Here is a 16,812-nt window from a genome sequence, read left to right on the forward strand (position 1 = left end):
CGATTGGGTCAATGGAGAAATCAAGAGAGAAATTTAAAAATACCTGAAGACAAATAAAAATGAAGTATAACATACCAAAATCTATGGGTTGCAGCAAAAGTGATACTAAGAGGGAAGTTTATAGAAATCCAGGTCTACCTCAAGAAATAAGAAAAATCTCAAGTAAACAACCTAGCCTTACACCTAACAGAACTAGTAAAAGAAGAAAAAATGAGGCCCAAAATCAGGAAAAGGAAAGAAATTATAATAAAGAACAGAGAAGAAGTAAGTGAAATAGAGAGCTAAAAGCAACAGAAAAGATCAATGAAAGTAAGAGCTGCTTCTTTGAAAGGATAAACAAAATTGTCAAACTTTTAGCTAGACTCAGAAAGAAAAGAGAGAAGTTGCTCATAGAAACAAAAGAGAAATAACAATGGATACCATGGAAACACAAAGGATTATAAGAGAATATTATGAACAGTTATATGCCAACAAATTGGACAACCTAGAAAAACTGGAAAATTTTAGAATCATACAACCTTGCAAGACTGAATTATGAAGAAATATAAAATCTGAATAGAACAATCACTAGCAAAGAGATTAGGATGGTTCAATATTCACAAATCAATCAATGTGATACACCACATTAACAAAATGAAAGATAAAAATCATATGATCACCTCAATAGACACAGAAAAAACATTTTACAAGATTCAATACTCATTTATGATAAAAAATACTCTCAACAAAATGAATATAGAAGGAACATGTCTCAACAAAATAAAGGCCATATATGCCAAACCCACAGCTAACATATAACATGGTGAAAAACTGAAAGCTATCCATCTAAGATCAGGAACAAAACAAGGATGACCACTCTTACCACTTTTATTCAACATAGGATTGGAAGTCTTAGCCAGAGCAATTAGGCAAGAAAAAGTAATAAAAGGAATCCAAATTGGAAAGAAAGAAGTAAAACTGTCACTATTTGCAGATGACATGATTTTATATAGGAAAAACTTTAAAGATTTCATCAAAAAACTATTAGAAAAATTTAAAAATACAGTAAAGCTTTAGGGTAAAAAATCAATATACAAAAATCTATTGCAGTTCTATACACTAAAAACAAACAAACAGAAAGAGAAATTAAGAAAACAATCCAAAAATAAATCTTCTAAAAAAAAAAAAAAGAAAACAATCCCATTTATAATCACAACAAAAAGAAAATAATACTTGGAAATAAATTTAACCAAGGAGGTGAAAGACTTGTACTCTGAAAACTCTATGACACTGATGAAAGAAATTGAAGAAGCACAAAGAAATGGAAAGATATTCTGTGCTCATTGATTGGAAGAATTAACATTGTTAAAATGTCCATATTACCTAAAGGAATCTACAGATTCAATGCAGTCAATCCCTATCAAAATCCCAATGATATTTTTCAGAGAAATAGAACAGAGGATCCTAAAATTTATATTGAACCACAAAAGACCCTGAATAGCTAAAGCAATTCTGAGAAAAAGAACAAAGCTGGAGGTATCACGCTCCCTGATTTCAAATTATATTACAAAGTTATAGTAATCAAAAAAGTATGGTATTGGCAGGAAAACAAATACACAGATCAGCAGAATAGAATAGAGAGCCCAGAAATAAAACCACACATATATGAACAATTAATTTATGACAAAGGAGCAATGAACATACAGTGGAGAAAGGATAGTCTTTTCAATAAGTGATGTTGGGACAACTGGACAGCCACATGCAAAATGGCTGAAACTAGAGGACTATCTCACACCATATACAAAAATCAACTCAAAATAGATAAATACTTGAATGTAAGACCTGAAACCATAAAACTCCTAGAAGAAAACAAAGGCAGTATTCTCTTTGACATTGGTCTTGGCAGTATCTTCCTGGACTGTCTCTTCAAGCAAGAGGAACAAGAGCAAAAATAAACAAGAGGGATTACATCAAACTAAAAAGCTTCTGTACAGCAAAGGAAACCATCCACAAAATGAAAAGACAACCTACCCTATGGGAGAAGATATTTGCAAATTATATGTCCAATATTGGTTAATATCCAAAGTACACAAAGAACTCATACAACTCAACATCAAAGAAATGAACAACTTGATTTAAAAATGGGCAGAGGACCTGAATAGACATTTTTTTCCAAAGAAGATGTACAGATGGCCAATAGACACATGAAAAGATGCTCAACTTCACTATTCATCAAGGAAATGCAATTCAAAACCATAATGAGATATCATTTCACACATGTTAGAATGTCTATTCTCAAAAAGACAATAAATAACAAATTTTGGAGAGGATGTGGAGAAAAGGGAACCATAGTGCACTGTTGGTGAAACTGTAAGTTGGTGCAGCCATTATGGAAAACAGTATGGAGATTCCTCAAAAAATTAAGAATAGAATTACAACATGATCCAGCAATTCCACTTCTGGGTATGTATGCAAAGAAAACGAAAACACTAACTCCAAAGGTATGTGCACCCCTATGTTCATTGCATCATTATTTACAATAGCCATAATAACTATGTGAGATGATGACTGTGTTAATTAACTTCATTGTGGGAATCCTTTTGCAATTTATACATATATCATCACATTGTACACTTTAAATACACTACAAATTTATTTGTCATTTATACCTCAGTAAAGCTGAAAAAATGTATACAAGGATGGGCCCTGTTGTTTTGAGTAGGAAGAAGATATTATTGACTCTCTGTGAACGGGTTTGTATCTCAGCTATTTTTTTCGATTAGCGACGTTGTGCTTGAATAGAAGGATAAGTTTGTTATCACATTCATCATCCCATTGATCAGTAAGATCAATCCCATCTCCCTCAGCCCTGTCTGCTCCCAAAGTTGCTTTCAGTCAAAGAGTATGATTTTTCCAGAGAGGATAACTATCAAAGGTATCAAAATAGCTGTGTTCCTGTGCTAGAACTTTCAAATAAGTCCACATGGTCCATATGGACAGGCTGGTATTTATCCATCTTTATCTCAATAGAAAGGCACTTAGGGAATGTGCAATCAATGAGAGGTCAAAATAAAACACAAGGGAGGACAAAAAATATGGTGTAAGGTGAATGAATTATCAGGGTGTCCTACAAAGGTCACCAAAGCCATCATGTATTGTATGAAAAACAGGAATGCTTTCAGTGATCTGGGGCGATATTGGAGGTCAACAGAGAGTATTTCCCTCTATTCTTAGCTGTGCTACACCCAGCCTCTCAGATGCTACTCAATGCCACTTTCCAGGATACGAGGTCCTTTGTTTGGAAAAATTCTGGAATTATAGACCTAACAGGAAAATGTTATTACAGCAGAACCAGAGGGAAAAAAGGCAACCACTGGCTTTTATGTTTTAATATAGACTTTTGAAACTCAGGGCAGGTACAAATAGTTTGAAATAAAAAGGTTTGAGGTTTTATAAGCCTAGAACTAAGGGCATAGGATTTTATGTCGTACACAATAATTTCAGAAGACTGCAATGATAAGTTAGAGCCATTTTGTCCTATTTTAGAGGAGTTAAGGAGTCCCTTGACTGGCAGAAGAGGTGATTCAGAGAGGGGAAGAAGGGAGTTAGAAACTGGTAGGTCTCTGAGAAGAAGCCCTCTGTCCTGAACCCTGGTCCAAGTCCCAAGGAATAGGGATAATAAGATGTCCACATAGGTTTGGGTGATTTAAGCCCCATGCCATTTTCCAAGGGAGAATTCCCTCAGGCATGACATGGGAGGCATAGAGCTGAACTAACTACCTAGCCCATCTTGGCACAGATGAGATAATGGAGTGGAAGAGTTATCCTGCACCTAACACGATACAGAAGCAGTAGAGTGGAAATGGCCTGTGATGTATTTTGTCAGAGAGCCTGTAGAGAGTCTCACAGCCTGGTCTGTACCCTACTGTGACACAGAAGCAGAAAGCAAATCCTGGCACATTCCAAAGGGCTGCAGAAGTTACCTGAGGGAAAGCCAGACCTAAAGAGATGTTGTCATAAGAAGCAAGGGAAAGAGCAGCATGACCGGTGAGGATTGACAACCAAGGATGAGAGAAAATAATATACGTCTCAGTGGATGGAGCATAGATAGGTGATAATAATCCAAGCCATATTTCCTCCCACTCTGCCTCGGCCTGCCAAGATTTAGAAATGATTTTGGGTAAAGGGGTGGAAAAATGATGCCTGTATTGATACGTAACTTGTTGATTTTACTCAGTCCAGGTTTGCAAGGCCAGAAATTCAGTAGTGATTCTGCCTTGAAGATAACTAGGATCTTGGGGAATAGCTGATATTCCCCAAATTCACAAAAATACCCCAAATCTGAGATATAAAACAGAATACCAATTTAAGAATTTACTTTTAAAATATAACTGTTTCATGGGCTGGAATACTTAGATTCAGTCAGTGCATTCTCTTCTCTATTGGAAAGTTTACATGGGATGGTAATCGGATTATAATCAGATGGTGATTAAATAAACCTGGGGAGTGAGCTGGATGGTTTTCATGGCTACTGTCATCCAGCTGGGAGAGTAATGCACCCATCGTCACAGGAGGGGTCAGCCTGTTGAGCAAACATTGATGTCAGTTCGCCAGGACTTTTTCTCCCGCATTGTGCCTCTATAATAATCTGTCCCAATAATGCTATTTCAAAATTGACCACTCCCCTTCTATCATCAGAATCTTTAGGCTAGTCAATACCATTGATTAGGCTGCAATGTACTACTCACTTCTACCTTTTGGCCTGAAAGACACTCCTTCTTTTGTGATTTTTGCATATAACTGAGCTCATCCAGTGTGTGTTGCCTTTATTAGTGTAATTTACAATTGTGAAGGGGACTCACTGATACTTCTAAGACCACTTGCATTGTAGTATGTATGGTAGTTTATACCTAAGAATATATACATTTAAAATATCTAACATATATTTCAACATATGTATAGACCTTAACATACTACATAGCTTTTGATTCAGGAGTCTTTCTCTAACAATTTATATAAAGGTAATAACAGGATGGATAGAAAGATTTACTTAAGAAGATGTTCAGCACAGAGTTGTCTTTGTTAATGAAAATATACTAAATGTACAACAATGAGAAGGTTAAATGATTTATGGTACTTTCATATCATGGAGTACTATATACCTTAAAAGTAATAATGTAATCCTATATTTATTGACATGAGAAAATGTTCAAAATTTTGCATTAAGTGAATAATTCAAGTTTAAATCAGAATATGAAGTTGGATCTTACTTTTATTAAAAGGTTTACATGTGAGTTGAAAAAACCCAGAAGGCTATGCATCAAAATGTAAATAGTGGTTATCTCTGGGTTTAGGATCATGTGTCTTTCTTATTTTTTGTCTTTCTGCTTTCTTGAAATTTATAGCTTTCAATAGTGAAAATTCAGTTCTTATGATACAATCAAAAATTTTAGAATACTCAGATGCATTAAAATTTATATTAATAAACAAAAACACTTCTAAATTATTTTCACACAATAGAGTCTTCAATTGCATGGTGCCACAAACCTTCAACTTTAATATTTCTTCCATTAATATCTCTAAACCTTCTCCTGAACATGCTTTCTCCATCAGTTACATGAGCTAAGCCAGCTGAAATCAAAATGGGGAAGTGGATTTAGTTTAACCTCTAGCAACATTTTTCCTATGCCCTTTTCCTTCCCTTCAAGATTCCGAGGTCTTCTATTGTGTTGCATTTCTTCTGTAAAAGAGAAGTATGATGATCATGATAATGTTGATGAATGCAACAATAATTACAATAACAATCAAAGCAAAATTAAAATTAGTGCTGACAATGTATTAAGCACTTTAGCTACATAGTTGTTTTTGGACCCATACAATTCTTTCAGGTAGGTCTTATCATTGTTATTTTATAGTTGAAAAAACTGAGTTTCAAAACTTTACCCGAGGTACTACACAGATGGTAAGTAGCAGAAACATGATTCAAATCTAGTTTTGTGAGAAGCGAAATTCCATGATGATAAATTTTTTTCTATATTGCCTGTATTGAACTATCATGATTCAATAAAAAGCAGACATCCTAAGGCCTTTGCAAGGAGATCACCCCTCCCCCAGATCACCTCACTACTTAGAGCTGCCTACATCTTTCTTTACTTCAATCACCATAGGAGAGCTAGGTTCCTAGGTCATCTCTCAACCATTTGCCTCTTGCCTCCATCCTGCTCTCTACATCTCCTAGTTTGTACCAGTCTTATACCACTTCCCAAACTGAATCCATTCACCGTATCATCCGGCAACCCACAAGCTATCATTTAAATTTTTAAAGTAAAAATATTTTTGCCCTCAAAATTTTACTTCTTGCTTTTTATTGTGGTAAAATATACGTAACATAAAAGATACCATTTTAATCATTTTATTGGTATAATTCAGTGGCACTAAGTGCATTCATACTGTTGTATAACCATCACCATTATCCGTCTCCATAACTTTTTCATCTTCCCAACTAAAATTCTGTACCATTAAACAGTAAGTCCCCTTTCACCCTTCCCTAGCCCCTGGTAACCTGTAATCTACGTTGTGTCTGTGTGAATTTGATTATTCTAAATACCCCATATGACTGGACACATACAATATTTGACCGTGTTTAGCTTATTTCACCTATAATGTTTTCAAGATTTATCCTTATTATAACAGCTATAGGAATTTCCTTCCATTTTATATATATACCACACGTTGTTTATCCATTCATCTGTGACATACATTTTGGCTATTGTGACTAATGCTGCTATGAACTATGGTATACAAATGTCTTCTCTTTTTTGTTTTCAAATCTTTTGACTATATACCTAGAAGTGGAATTGCTGAATCGTATGCTAGTCCTAAATTTAACTTTTTTAAGGAAACCCTGTACTGTTTTCAACAATGGCTGAACCATTTTTACATTCCCCTAGCAATGCACAGTGTTCCAGCTTTTACACATCCTTAAAAACACTTATTATCTTCTGGCTTTTGTTTTTGTAGTAGTCATCCTAATGCATGTGAAGTGGTATCTCAATACGGTTTTGATTTGTATTTCTCTAATAATTAGTGATATTGAACATCTTTTCATGTGCTTATTGGCTATTTGTATATCTTCTTTAGAAAAATGTCTATTAAAGTATTCTATCCATTTTTATTTATTTATGTATTTATTTTTAACTTTTTATTTTATATTGGATTATAGCCGATTAACAATGTTGTGATAGTTTCATGTGCACAGCAAAGCGACTCAGCCATACAAATACATGTATCCATTTTTAAATAGGTTATTTGATTTTTTGTTGTTGAGTTGTAGGCATTATTTATATATTTTGGACATTAATCCCTTATCAGATATAAGATTTGCAAATATTTTCTCCACTTCTGTGGGTTGCCCTCTCACTTTCTTGATAGTGTCCTTTGATGCACAAAAGTTTTAATTTTGATGAAGTCAATTTAATTTTTCTTTTGTTATCTGTGCTTTTTATATATTCAAGAAACAATTGCCAAATCCAATGTCATGAAGATTTTCCCCTATGTTTTCTTCTGAGTTTTATAGCAATAACGTTTAGGTGTTCCATCAATTTTGAGTTAATTTTTATATATGCTATAAGGTAAGTGTCCAAACTCATTCTTTTGCATTCAGATATCAGTTTTCCCAGAACAATTTGTTGAAAACATTATTCTTTCCTTTATTGAATGATATTGGCACCCTTGTTGAAAAGTATTTAAATATATACACAAAGGTTTAGTTTTTGATCTTTATTCTATTCCTTTTATCTATTTGTCTGTCGTTATGCCGGTACCATACTATTTTGATTAATGTAATTTTGTAATAAGTCCTGAAATCAGGAAGTGTGAGTCTTCCAACTTTGTTCTTCTTTTCCAAGATTGTTTTGGCTTCAAAGTCAAGAGTCCCTTGAAATTTCATATGAATTTTAGGATGTATTTTCCTATTTCTGAAAAAAAAACTGTTGGGATTTTGGTAGGGATTGCATTGAATCTCTGGATTGTTTTGGGTAGCATTGTCATCCCAACAATACTAAGTCTTCCGATCCATGAATACAAGATGTCTTTTCACTTATTTGTCTCTTCTTTATTTTCTTTTGGCAACATTTCATAGTTTTCAGTACACAAGTCTTTCACCTTTTATTAATCAGAGTTTTCCAGAGAAACAGAACCAACTGGATGTAGATGGATAGATAGACAGATGGATGGATAGATAGATAGATAGATTTAATATAAGAAATTGGCTCATGCAGTTATGGAGGATAGAGAGTCCAAAATCTGTAACATGGGTTGGCAAGGTGGAAATCCAGGAGAACCAGTAGTGTAGTTCCAGTCCCAAGGCCAGCAGGTGAAAGAGAGCCACGGATGCAGAAGTCTGAAGGCAGTCTAAGGGAAAATTCTCTCATACTTAAGGAGGCTGTTTTTGTTTTTGTTTTTGTTTTTTTTAATTCAGACATTCAACTGATTGAATGGGGCCCACCCACGTTATGGATGGCAATCTGCTTACTCAAAGTTTACCGATTTTAATGTTAATCTCATCCAAAAAAACAATCTCCAAGTTGACACATAAAATTAACCATCATACATTCCCTTGTTAAATATTATTCCTAAGTATTACATTCTTTTATTGGTATTGTAAATGGAATTATTTTCTAATTTCATTTTTGGATTATTCATTGTTAGCTCATAGAAATGCAACTGATTTTTGTTTGCTGATTTTGTATCCTGAAACTTTGCTGAATTCATTTCCTAGCTCTAACAGTTTTGTGTGTGTGTGTGTGTAATCTCTAGAGTTTGCTACTAATAACATATCATCTGTGAATGGAGATCATTTTACTTCTACCTTTCCAATTAATATGCTCTTTTCTTAATCTTGCCTAATTGCTCTGGCTAGATCTTCCAATACTACGTTGAATACAAGTGGCAGAAGCATGCATCCTTGTCTTGTTTATGATCATGTGGGAAAAGCTTTAAGTCTTTTGCCACAAGTATAATGTTAGTTGTGAGTCTTTTATATATGACCTTTATTATATTGAGGAAGTTATATTATTCCAGTCCTAATTTGTTGAACGTTTTTATCATGAAAGGATGTAGAATTTCATCAAGTCCTTTTTTGCATCAATTGAGATAATCACGTGTTTTTTTTTTCCCTTCATTCTGTTAATGTGTTGTATTACATTGATTTTCATATGATGAGTCATGCTAGCATTACGGGAATAAATCTCACTTGATAATCATGTATAATCATATATATATATATGTTGTATAACTTGATTTGCTAGTATTTTTGAGGATTTTTACATTGATATTCATAAGGGATATTGTTCTATAGCTTTCTTTTCTTGTAGTGTCTTGGTCTGGCTTTCGTAACAGGATAATACTGGTCTCATAGAATGAGTTGGGAAGTGTTCCCACTTCTTCAATATTTTGAAAGAGTTTGAGAACGATTGGTGTTAATTCTTTACATTTTTGGTAGAGTTCACTTCTGAAGCCATCTGGTCCAGGGCTTTCCTTAGTTAGGTGGTTTGCTGATTTTAATATCCTTACTATTTATAAGAAGTCTATTCAGATTTTTTGCTTATCATGATTCAGTTTTGGTAAGTTGTGTGTTTCTAGAATTTTGTCCATTTCATAAATCTTATTCAATTCATTAGTGTACAGTTGTTTTAGTATTCTCTTATAATCCTTTTTATTTCTGTAAAATTGATAGTTATATCCCCATTTTCATTTCTGATTTTAGTAATTTATTTCTCTCATTTTTTTCTTAATCAATCTAGCTAAAGGTTTGCCAATTTTGTTGATGTTTTTGAAGAAAAGTGTTCTACATATCTCGATTAGGTCCAATTGGTTTATGGTGTTCAAATCCTATACTTCCTTATTGATTTTTTGTTGTTGAATTTCTTTGATTTTTATATTCATATCTTTCATAAAATTTTGGAAGTTTTCAGCCATTATTTCCTCAAGTGATCTCTTTTCCTATTTCTCTCTCTTCTCCTTTTGAAACCATAATGCGTATGTTTGTCTGTTTAATGTTATCCCATTAGTCCCTTAGGCTCAGTTCACTTTCTTCATTATTTTCTGTTCTTCAGACTCTCAATTTTCAAATATGTTATCTTTGACTTTACTGATTCTTTCTTTTGCCTCCTCAAGTGTGGTGCTGAACCCCTTTAAGTAAAATTTTCAACTCCATTATTGCAGTTTTAGTTCCAGAATTTCTGTTTGGTTCCTTTTTATAATTACTATCTCTTTGATATCCTAATTTTGTTCATGTATCATTTTCCTGATTAACTTTATTTTTCTCTATGTTTTCCTTTAGCTCTTTGAGCACATTTAAAACAGATTTCTAATGTCTGTATACTGCTTCTTCAGAGATGGTTTCTGATATTTTATTTTCTTTTTTTGAATGGACCATGTTTTCCTGTTTCTTTGTATGCCTTGTGATTTTTGTTGTTGTTGAAAATTGGACATTTGGAAAAAGTCACATCTCTCATTCTTTACAGCCAGGTTCTCTGCCAAGGCAATCCTTCACTAATTAGCTGGGTGTGTTATAAACCTTGCAATCAGCTTGACGTTAAAGCTTAAGTTCTTCTCAGTTCTTTTCTAAGTGTGCATCTGACCTGGGCTTGTGTGTGGCTTTTTTACTTCCCACATGTACATGGCTGCTTTTCAGTGTCTTAATCTCCCAAAGAGTCTCACCCAAGCTTCTCCTCAGGGCTTTACTTGTTCCATTGTAGGTCTCTACCCATATTCAATTACCTCAGTTGTCTGTGGGTCTGTAGTCCCCCTGTATCTATCCCAACAGTGCCTGCTGCTTCTCCAGCTTGAGATCCAAGTAAGATGAAATAGAGACCAATCCTTCATGCAGCCACAGGACTGGTTAGAAGTTTGTGTATAAGGTCTGAAATGCTCCCTTCAGACAAGAAATGAAATTTGGAACTGAGATGTCTCCTCCTCCAGACCAAGACTGTGCCATGCTGGGGGGTGGGGAGGGACTGTGCAAAAATTCTACAAATTTTCCTACCATTTTGAGTGTGGCTTTTTCTTCAGTGGGTGTTCACTTGGTTGCTATTGCTCTTTGACTGTTTTCCAAGGCTTATATAAGTTTATTTTAGTTAGTCTCTTATTTTTTTTTAATGTTTCCATGAGAGAAAAATGGCTTAGAGCTTCCAAGTCTGCCATTTTGCTGATGTTGCTCCTCCCAATATATTTTTAATTTCCTTTTTAAAAAATTCCTTTCCCTTTCTTTTTCTAACTGAAACCTAGATGTCCAATGAGGATACTACATTCCCTGCAGTTCTTTCAAGTGGTGAAAGTTTTCAGTTTCACATCCTATATAACCTAGAGACTGGAATTGAAATAGACATCTTCTTCGCTCCATGTTGCTACTTCAGAACAATTTCTCCTCTCTATTCCTTCATATCCCAAGATCCTATGAAACGTATGCCAACTGCCATGCCATTTGCTACACTTTCTTGTTATTGTTAACTACTAAAATGTTGTTCACTTTGCCTCATTCATTTCAATCTTTAGCATCTGATCGTCTTACCCTCTCTCTATCATGAATACTGTTAGCAATACTTATGATTACAACATCTATTTAGATAACCGATACAAAACACTTGCTTTTCAATACCACTGTATTCTCAGCTTTGAAGATTTCTTCCTCTATTCCACTTCATCCTTTCATTACCATGGTTATACTCCACTCATCACCAATCATTGCATTGCCTCCAAAATCTTGAATTCAAGCATCCTACTTTAACCCATTTATTCCTCTCTTTCTATCTTAATTACTCAAGTACATTTAGATCACTAATTCTTCAACCTCATCAAGTCCTCTTGTCTATGTACCTTACCATTCTTTCATTACCCATCACTCCCCATGTCTATTCATCCCTACTCACCCAGCTTACTTACATTCACTGCCATCTCTATAGTCTCTCCTTTGTAAACATTCTTAACTCCCATGTAGCACCTGGGTAAAATAGGAAATATCTCATTCAGACTACCCATAAATCATATACTGAGATTGCTCATACTGTATCAGAGCAACTGGTTTTATCTCAGACAATTAACGTTATTAATTAGGGCTTTTTATGTTGTCTTTTGTTGCCTTGAAGCTTGGTTTATAAAGATCATATATGAACTCATCTAAGATACAGGACTTTAAAAAAGGGAGGAAGCCTTAAATTTCCTTTTTGGAGGAAGAGGAAAAGAAAGGGGCAGGAATGTCAAGGCAACATAGCAAATGATTTAGAAGCCTTTCTCCCCTAACAAAGCCTATTGGTGTAATGAGAGCGCAAAGGGACTTTAAAAAAAAAAGAAAGAAAGAAAGAAAGAAGAAAAACCTTGCTCAGTTTTGTGAATGCATTTCTGTTATCTGCAAAAGTGAGGAAGTTTGGCTTCTGTTTCCTTTACTTTGATTCCTTCAGTTATTATTGCCTCATTATACAGTCATTTGTACAATGTTTTGGCAGACATTTACTGTTGCATAAATTAAAGTCATGGAATTTCGTTTTGCCTACAGGTCTTTATGAAAATACTAGCAACATTTTTATTTGAATGTCAAAGTTTGTCAACCATTAAACTGATTGATTTTTCATTATACAATTCAATAGAAGAGGCAATCTTCAGTCTGTATGCAACATTACTCTGAGAAAAAGACTCATTGTTGAAAAATCCTTCCTGCTTATACTTTAAAAATGATATTCCTTTCACAGGACAGCCTCATGTTTTAAAGCTATCTTTATACATGAATTGCTCCATTAATATGCTTGGTACAGGAATAGCATGGTAATTCACCTTACTGCAAAGAAAGAGCTTTTCTATTTTGTAGTAGCAACACTAGCCTTTTAATTGAATTTTACTTTAATTTCTCTCAGAAAGAGCCTATTGCTCATGCAATGTAGATTGTGACCCTCAAGAAAATGATCAAATTAACTGTCTTGGAAAGATAAGAACATTTTTTGCAGGACAAACAGGTCTCAGCTGCTGTGTTGTATTTCCTACACAAATCCTTTAAAATGCATCATGAACTTCTTTTGTAGGCACACCTGTCGTGGAAATAGTCTAGGCTAAATTGTAGGTTTATTTACCCTTTGGCTATGCCTCTAAAAATGTCAGCAAAGATGCCAATCCGTGCCAACTACTGTTGGAGCAGCTGTTGGTTGGTTAGGAATGGGAAAGCAACCTTTATATTGGCTTATTTATTTGGAAAAAACAATGAAAGATGTAAATTTCCACAGTCACATCCTTGCTTCATTAAGGCAGATGTGTGTTTGTTGTTTGTATGTCATATAATTCCAAAACAATACTAGAATGAAAACTGTACATTGTTTAAAAACCTCATCACAAATGTCAAAATGATAGAACTGTCCAGCAGTAGGAAGCTAAATGAGGTGGTAAAAATCTCCTTTCTCTAAATATTCGAGGTACATAACTTCTAAGAAGACAAAGAATCAGTCGATGAAGAACAAAAAAATACCTCTATTGAAAAGGGAACACTGAAGGAAAAGTTAAGAGTTTAGCTTGTAGAATCAATATCATAAAGTGAGAAATCAGGAAGGGATGAAAGTGAGAATTGATGCTCATACCTTGCTAGGTTAGTAGCCTTGAACGTCTAAAAATGGTGGTGAAGAGAGTTCAGAGAAACATTGAATTACTTGTAGATCTTGAAAAATCTATCAAGCTAATAGACATGGTACACTTTCAGATATTGTGGGTTGAAGTTCAATGGCAAACTCTAGAGTTAAGATCATGTCACATGCACTGAAGGGAATTTTCTGAAATGACTGTGATAAAAAGTGGAAAGTCTGGGCTTAAGATGCTCTTGCATGCTTTCAAAGAACACTGGGCTTGCTTACAAATGACAAAGACACAGTTTGGATCATTAAAATAAGATCAACAGTCACACAATTAAGAATATGAAAAGAAGGACTGTGATAAAAATTACTATAATTTCAGTTATCTGTCATGTAGAATAAGCCAAATTGCAAAACGGTAAGTGGTATTTATTTTGAGTTATGGCCACCTCTCTGCTTCTTCAGGTTTACTCTGTGACAAATTGCTCCCAAGATCTATAATTAGACACTAGTAAGTATTAATAATGATTTATTTAAGGGACTTCCCTGGAGGCCCAGTGGTTAAGACTTTGCTTTCCAGTGCAGGGGGTGCAGGGTTTGATCCCTGGTTGGAGAGCTAAGATCCCACAGGCCTCACAGCCAAAAAACCAAAAAAACATAAAACAGAAGCAATATTGTAACAAATTCAATAAAAGATTTTATAAATGGTCCAAACCAAAAAAAATCTTAAAAAAAAAATAATTATTTATTTAAAAAGAAAATATAATTTTAAAGTGTATTAAATGTATTTTAGGATAAAGATAAATACATATTTACCATATAGTAATTTTAAACTTAGTAAAGCAAGTAATGCACCTGTGAAAAATCAGTGGGAGGAGGAGACAAGACAGTGGAGTAGAAGGACTTGAGCTCACCTCCTTTCATGAAAACATCAAAATCACAACTAACTGCTGAACAACCATCAACAAAAGAAGTTTGGAACCTACCAAAAAAGATATTCTACATCAAAAGACAAAGAAAAAGCCACAACAAGGCAGTAGGAGGGACACTTTCGTGATAAAATCAAATCCTATACCCACTGGGTGGGCGATCCCCAAACTGGAAAATAAATATATCACAGAGGTTTTCCCACAGAAGTGAGAATACTGAACCCCACATCAGGCTCCCCAGCCTGATGGTCTGGCATTGGGAGGAGCATCAGAACTTTTGGCTTTGAAGGCCAGTGGGACTTGAGTGCAGGAGCTCCACAAGACTGGTGGAAACAGAGACTCCACTCTTGGAGGGTGCACACCAGGTTTCATGTGTACTGGGACCCAGGGCAAAGCAGAGGCTTCATAGGAGCCTGGGTCAGACCTACCTGCAGATCTTAGAGGGTCTCCTGGGGAAGCAGGGATCAGATATGGCTCACTCTGGGGGCAAAGACACGGGTGGCAGAGACCCCAGGGAATATTCATTGGTGCGAGCGCTCCCAGAGGTCACCATTTTGGCACCAAGACTTGGCCCCACCCAACAGCCTGCAGGCTCCACTGCTGTGATGCCTCCGAAATGAAAAAGGAGAAGTAACAACTGACACTGCAGAAATACAAAGGATCATGAGACATTACTACAAGCAACTATATGCCAATAAAGTGGACGACCTAGAAGAAATGGACAAATTCTTAGAAAGGTACAATGTTCCAAGAATGAACCAGGAAGAAACAGAAAATATGAACAGACCAATCACAAGTACTGAAATTGAAACTGATTTAAAAACTTCCAACAAACAAAAGTTCAGCACCAGATGACCTCACAGGTGAATTCTATCAAACATTTAGAGAAGAGCTAACACCTATCCTTCTGAAACTGTTCCAAAAAACTGCAGAGGAAGGAACACTCCCAAAGTCATTCTATGAGGCCACCATCACCCTGATACCAAAACCAGATGAAGATATCACAAAAAAAGAAAATCACAGGCCAATACCACTGATGAACATAGATGCAAGAATCCTCAACAAAATACTAGCAAACTGAATCCAACAATACATTAAAAGGATCATACACCATGATCAAGTGGGATTTATCCCAGGGATGCAAGGATTCTTCAATATACACAAACCAATCAATGTGATACACCACATTAACAAACTGAAGAATAAAAATCATATGATTATCTCATTAGATGCAGAAAAAGCTTTTGATAAAATTCAACACCCATTTATGATAAAAACTCTCCAGAAAGTGGGCATAGAGGGAACATACCTCAACATAATAAAGACCATATATGACAAACCCACAGCTAACATCATACTCAATGCTGAAAAGCTGAAAACATTTAATCTAAGATCAGGGACAAGACAAGGGTGCCCACTCTCATCACTTTTATTCAACATCGTTTTGGAAGTCCTATCCATGGCAATCAGAGAAGAAAAAGAAATAAAGAGAATCTAAATTGGAAAAGAAGAAGCAAAACCGTCACTGCTTGCAGATGACATGATATTATACATAGAAAATCCTAAAGATGCTACTGTAAAACTACTAGAGCTCATCAATGAATTCAGTAAAGTTGCAGGATACAAAATTAATACACAGAAATCTCCTGCATTTCTATACATTAACAATGAGAGATCAGAAAGAGAAATTAAGGAAACAATCCCATCTACCATCGCATCAAAAAGAATAAAAGACCTAGGAAAAAACCTACCTGAGGAGGCAAAAGACCTGTACTCTGAAAACTATAAGATGCTGATGAAAGAAATTGAAGATGACACAAACAGATAGAATGATATACCATGTTCTTGGATTGGAAGAATCAATATTGTCAAAATGAATATACTACCCAAGGCAATCTACAGATTCAGTGCAACCCCTATCAAATTACCAATGGCATTTTTCACAGAACTAGAACAAAAAATTTTAGACTTTGTATGGAAACACAAAAGACCCCGAGTAGCCAAAGCAATCCTGAGAAAGCAAAATGGTGCTGGAGGAAGCAGGCTCCCTGTCTTCAGACTATACTACAAAGCTACAGTAATCAAAACAGTATGTTACTGGCACAAAAACAGAAATATAGATTAATGGAACAGGATACAATGTCCAGAAATAAATTCACAAACCTATGGTCAATTAATCTATGACAAAGGAGGCAAGAGTATACAATGGAGGAAAGACAGTCTCTTCAATAAATGGTGATGGGAGAACAGGACAGCTACATGTAAAAGAATGAAATTAGAACATTCTCTAACACCAT

This window comes from Balaenoptera borealis (assembly GCF_965194805.1).
Source record: "Balaenoptera borealis genome assembly, chromosome: X".
Taxonomy (NCBI): Eukaryota; Metazoa; Chordata; class Mammalia; order Artiodactyla; family Balaenopteridae; genus Balaenoptera; species Balaenoptera borealis.